Raw genomic sequence first — 5,989 nt, forward strand, 5'->3', positions numbered from 1 at the left:
CTCTCCCTTGCTCCAAGCTACCCCGGGATAAATGCCCCATTCCTTCCCCATGGCCAGATACCATTTACCCAGCTGGCCTCGCCTGCCCCTGTCTCTATATCTTGTTCATACCCAATCTGCCATTTCAGTATCCCTGACTGACTCCCAAGCTTGCTTCCTCTGGGGTCTTTGCAGTGACTGAGCCTCTGTAGAGAACTTTCTCCCTAGACCCTCTACTGGCTGCCTTCCTGAGTTTGGCATTGTCACAGCTGCAATATCCTGCTTTCCTCAGCCACAGCCTCTGCCCATGCCAGCATCCGCACCATAACCTTGTCATCAGCTTGGTTCCTCTTTGCTCACTGCCATGCTCGATCCCTGGCCATCAGTGCTGTGCAGCGAAGCTTCGTGTCAGGCTCAACACCAGGTCCTTATTTCATAGGCAGTCAACATCTGCTTGATGAATGAATACCTGAGTGAGTGAATGGGCCTCCGTTTACCTATTTTTTTTCCCCTCTCCGTTTACAGAGAGGGAAATAGTTTCAGAATGGCTGGGTGCAAATGCCTCCAAACTCTACTTTGACTTAGGGGTCCTCTGCACAGTGAAGCACAGATGCCGAATTTTGCATTTAGACAGACTGCATTCCCCGAGGCCTACTCCAGAGTCCTCGGTCTTGCTTTGAGCTTATCAGCTTGAGAAACAGAAAACAACAAAGATCAAATAACTGTTCCCTGGACTTTGAAGCGTTCTCTCATTTTGATGTTACTGTTTGTGAAGTTTATGTTTTCTCACCTGGGCCTCAAATGCCTCCTTGGTACCCACCCCCTCCCCACCCCCAGCCCAGCTCAGTCCCTAACACAGCACACTGATCAAGCAGCTGGGCAAACTTAATTAGTCTTGCTTCTTTGTTGGCCTCCAGCTTCCCCTTCTGGACCTTTCCCTTCCACTTCCTGCTGCCGGGATCTTAAGACAGACTTGGGACCCTGGAGAAATGGGCTCCCTAACACCAACATGATCCCCAGCCATAAAAATCTTTCAACTTCATAACTCCTAACAGCAGAAATCTGTCCAAACATTCCTGGGCGGTGGGAACTATTGATGTTGGCTTGCAGGCCTGCGTCCAGCTGCCAGGGCTTTAATGAGGAAATACTTAACAGTTCGAGTCTAGTCCAGGGTGATGCCAGGCAGGGTGGGTGGGGAGCTGGGTACTGTGCCAAGGAGCTGATCGCTGGCCTGCATGAAGCATAGGGAGTAGGACAGACCACAGACCGTTTTCTAGAAGAATGGTGTCATCTTAGTCTTTAGGCCTTCAGGGGGGGATGTGTGAAAAGACCAGAGTCTATGCAGGGTCAGAGATGGCGGAATAACTGGTAAGAACAGAGCTTGGCTGGGCCAAGCTTGTATTTTTGGGACTACACAGCAGGGCAGATGAAAGAGTGCCTTTTCTCTCCCTGGCTAAGGAATGCTGTCTTTTCCATGATTAATATGGAGAGAATGGTTGAGATGCTTTTAGAGGCCTGGTGAAGGAGAAGTGGTCCTTTCTTTCCTCCTCCCCAGGCGCCTGTCTGGGGGACGGTCGGCAGGGAAGGGTCAGCATATCGGCAGGCCACATGGAACCTGTGCAGCAATCCACATCACTGAAGGCCAAGGGCCCTTGGCAGCTCCGGAGACAGGCTGGGGGTGACCCTGGGAAGAGAAGGCTGCTGTATCCTCACCTCGGCAACTACAGAGAAGCAACTGCCCATGGTATTTCCCTTCCTGGAGCCACATGAAATGTTTAGTGGGGGACAGGGAGGGTACGCACACAGCAGAAGTGAGTGTGAAGACTTGGGTCTGGCAGACAGGATGCTGACCACGAGAAGGGGGCAGCACCAAGGCCTTTGGGCACCTGGGAACCTTGGTGAGGTCCAAGCATGATCATTGGAGAAAGAGCCAATGGGGAAGTGAGGGCAAAGGCAACTGCTGGCCCAGTCTGCCTTCCACCAGAGGATCCTCTCTTCACATGGTGTCATGAGGGCTGAGCCCTGCAGGCAGCTCTGTTTGTGCCTGTGGATAGATGGACAGTTCTAAAAGCTGAATATGTAGACATAGCAAAACAATAGCCACACGGCCCAGAAGGTCCCTATCCTGCAGACCCAGTTCTCTGACTGGTTTGTTATTGACCAAGAATAACCATACGTTCCAGGTCTGTGGAGAAGTTTATTCCTAAAGGAGCTAGGCAATGCTTTTGTCAACAGATGTCCTGTGTCTTCCTTCTCATATCAACAGCTCACAAATCCTTGCCTTGCCTAATGGTCCCAATAGAGACTCACTAAGACTCCAGTGACATGAAGATCCACTCTCTTTATAAAAAAGAGACCCTGGAAACCAGCCTGTAACTCCCCAAGGCAGGAAAAAGAGTTGTGTATGTGTCTGTTTCACAGAAGGAAAAACTGAAACCCCAGAAAAAGCTGAATTCAAATCATAAACTGGATTCCCTTGGAAACTTCCTGGCACACATTGCTTTTGCAAAAGAACTCTACACTCAGCAAATGGCAGCCTAATTGCCCCAGACACCACCACATAGCACTACAAGTCTCTTTGCCTAGGACTTCTAGCTGAAGCCTCTCCTCACTCTGTAGCCACTTTTGGTGGGAACTCAGCAGGCTGACCCTCTGCAGATTTGTCCCGGGTCCCAGTGAAGGCCTGGCTAAGGACACAAGAGCCTCAAAAACTTTGCCATAGCCCTAGGAGAGCCTAAGATGCTCACAGGGGCAGAAGTCAAAGAGTTTCCATCTCAGTCAGTTCTCTGATGGAAACCCTGTGGCTTTGTGAGCAGGGAAGCTTTACAAATTATCTGATAGCAGAACATGGCTTGTTTCACTAGGCTCTTTTCCATGTGTTAACTCATCCTATCTTTTTCTAGTAGGCCTCAGTTTCTCCACATCAGGATGTGGGCATTGAACTGACAGGTGGCGTCAAGGCCTTCTCCCCCACATGCTCATTTTTTTGTGTGAAACCATTTTATAGCATCTCACATATTATGTGGTTTATTTTAGAATTTATGGTGCTAAGATTTTTGTGTCCTGGGGTTCTAGAATCCTGGGCTTCTAAACCTCAACCGTCTTTGATTCCGAGAATATATAACTTTTTTGTTCCATTATTGCCTGTATATCTGTGTTTCCCAAAATTCTGCTCATTTCTGAACTGCCTTTACCACATAGGTGTGCCTGCGCAGCACCTGTATTATTATTCGTTTAGGGTTTTTCTTTAAATAGACTCTTTTTAACTTAAGTAAATGTCTTTAAAATGGAAACTTTATGTCAGTATTGCAAATGGAAAACCAGTCTCACCTGCCATAAATAGGAGTAAAGGTAAAAATAAATACAATAAAACAATGCCATTAAACTCTAACTAGATACTGTGGCTTGCCAAAGACTCCAAGCCCAAGGCTCGCTCTTTAAAGAAGTATGCATATGTGTGCATATATAGGTATATGTTTATACACATTCATACACTAGCAAGATGTGTGTGTGTGTGTGTGTGTGTGTGTGTGTGTGTGTGTGTGTGTGTGAGCAATTCCTAGAGAGGCATGAGAGACATGTTAGCATCACACAGAAACATTATTTTAAAAAAGACCTGAGCTGGGCAGTGGTGGCGCATGCCTTTAATCCCAGCACTTGGGAGGCAGAGGCAGGCGGATTTCTGAGTTCAAGGCCAGCCTGGTCTTCAGAGTGAGTTCCAGGATAGCCAGGGCTACACAGAGAAACCCTGTCTCGAAAAACCAAAAAAATAAAAAAATTAAAAAATAAAATAAAATAAAAAAGAGCTGAAAGCAGATATAAACTTTCCATCTCTCTCAGGAAGTGATTTTATGTTTCTCAGTGCCATTTCTGACCTTCGTGTTCATGTTCACCACACAGTATGTTCCTCCACCAGACAAAAAGTGTCTCTCGGCTTGTATAGGCAGCCTGAACTCTCAAAGCTCCTGACGGCATAGCTGGTTTCTCCTCTCCTTTGCATGATGGCAAAACCAGTCTGTTAATTTGGGTTTAGGGATCTCCCTGCTCCTTTCCTTCTGGGTTAGGAAGCTACGAACCTTCAAGGCCTCGTCCCTGGAGACTGCAGAGACATCAGCAGCCCTAGAAACACCACAGGCCTCATCCAGAAGAGTATACCTGTGTTAACCCAGGAGATAACTGAGCCTCTGGTTGATGTCTTTGTCTGGGAGGAAAGAGAGCAGTCATTGCCCTGGGGGGCTGACCTTGTGAGTCGTAAGCCTTCGATACTGTAGAAACAGCCTTGGGTTACCCAGTATATGGTTAGAGGTCCAAGGCTGTGTGTATGTGGCCTCTGAGATCTGGCTGAGAGTCAGACTGAGGATGGTATCAGAACAGACCATGCTCTATGGGCAGGAGAATCCAGGTTCTAATCCCACCTAGCCCTGACCCATTGCATGACCTTGGGCAAGTGGCTCCCTTGTGACCCCGCTTCATCAATGTTTCTTTGAGGACATACATGCTGCTCTTTCCCAGCAAGAGCTGGCTCTCTGTAGCACATTTCTCAGGTGGCACCTGCTTGATCATTACAACAACAGTGGTTACTGTTTGATCTGGTGATTCTTCACAGAAGGTGCAACCATTTTCCCGTGGGAGGGGAGACCCCTGTGATGTCTGAGAGAGACACACAAGCACTCCATAAAGTCATCAACCATATTTCTTTTTCCTTTCTGCGAGAAATCAGATCAGACAGCAGGCACGGCTAAGCGCAGCTTCAGGACCTGGCTTCATGACGGTAAGCTTCTCTGACTCCATAGCCAACCAGGGCTGCCTTGCTCCCTGCCCACATCCTCCAGTCTTTCAGTCTGCCCACCCCTCCCCTTTCTGATGCTGCCCTCTGTCTCTTTTGATCCTGACCTCAAGATCAGTGTGAGATCCAGATGACTGGGCTACTGATATACTGCATCATCCCTTTGATGACCCTTTGGGTCATCCCTTTGGCTTCTCTGGGCCTTGAAACATTTTCCTACTTCATATGTGCACATACAGAATCAATAGATTGAAGCACATGACTGCTAAATTTCTTCCAGTCCTGGCACTGGGAACAGTGGGTGCAGTCATGTCTACCATCTCTAAGGGGAGCCATCCTGGCTACTTTGGCCTGGTGAAGACTCTGCCAAATTTGCCACTAGGAAGATGGAAGCAGGCAGCTCCACCCGTGAGGAAGATGTGGCCTTCACCTCACAGACTGTAGGTAGCTAGAGAAGAGAGCCGTCTCTCTATATGCAGATCCTCACACCTCAGCTCAACTCAGTGATGACACAAAAACATTGCTCACTAAATAATTGTCAACGGGCTAGAAAGACAGCCCAGTGGTTAAAAACAGTCAATGTTCTTCCAGAGGACCCAGGCTCAATTCCCAGCACCCATATGGTGGCCAACAACTGTCTATAATTCCAGTTCCAAGAGGATCCAACACCCTCTTCTGTCTCCATGGACACTGCTCACATGTCATGCAAGACATGAATGCAGGCAAAACACCCATACAAGTAAAATCAAAATAAATAATTCTTAATAAGTGAATAAATGCCAAATGGATCCATGCATGCTCAGACTGTAGGTTGAGGGTTTTCCTTATTATTCTCTGAGATTGTAGTCACATGCAATCAAATCAGTATTCATTAGCCTTATGCTCCAAGAAAAAAAGGCCCTCTGCCATTTCAGGATCAAACTGCACCATCAACCTGGTTAAAAAGCTGAGGTGGAGGAAGGGGGAACAGAGGCAGAGAAAAACACACATAAAGTGAGAAGAAAAAAGTTTTATTATTTTATTTTGGTAAATACAGTAAGTTTCAGATCCAAAACCTCTTTGGGCCTTCTTGGCTCTTTGCCCTGCCTGGTCTACAGTCCCTGACTTTACTTCTCCTCAGTTCTCAAAATCTTTGTAAAGCTGAGGCCACAGGGAGGCTGTGGCAGGCAGGCATAGAATCAGAGCACTCACTGTATACTGTCCCAGTGCTGACAGGGCGCCTTG

This window comes from Grammomys surdaster, unplaced genomic scaffold, assembly GCF_004785775.1.
Source record: "Grammomys surdaster isolate TR1022 unplaced genomic scaffold, NIH_TR_1.0 239, whole genome shotgun sequence".
Lineage (NCBI taxonomy): Eukaryota > Metazoa > Chordata > Mammalia > Rodentia > Muridae > Grammomys > Grammomys surdaster.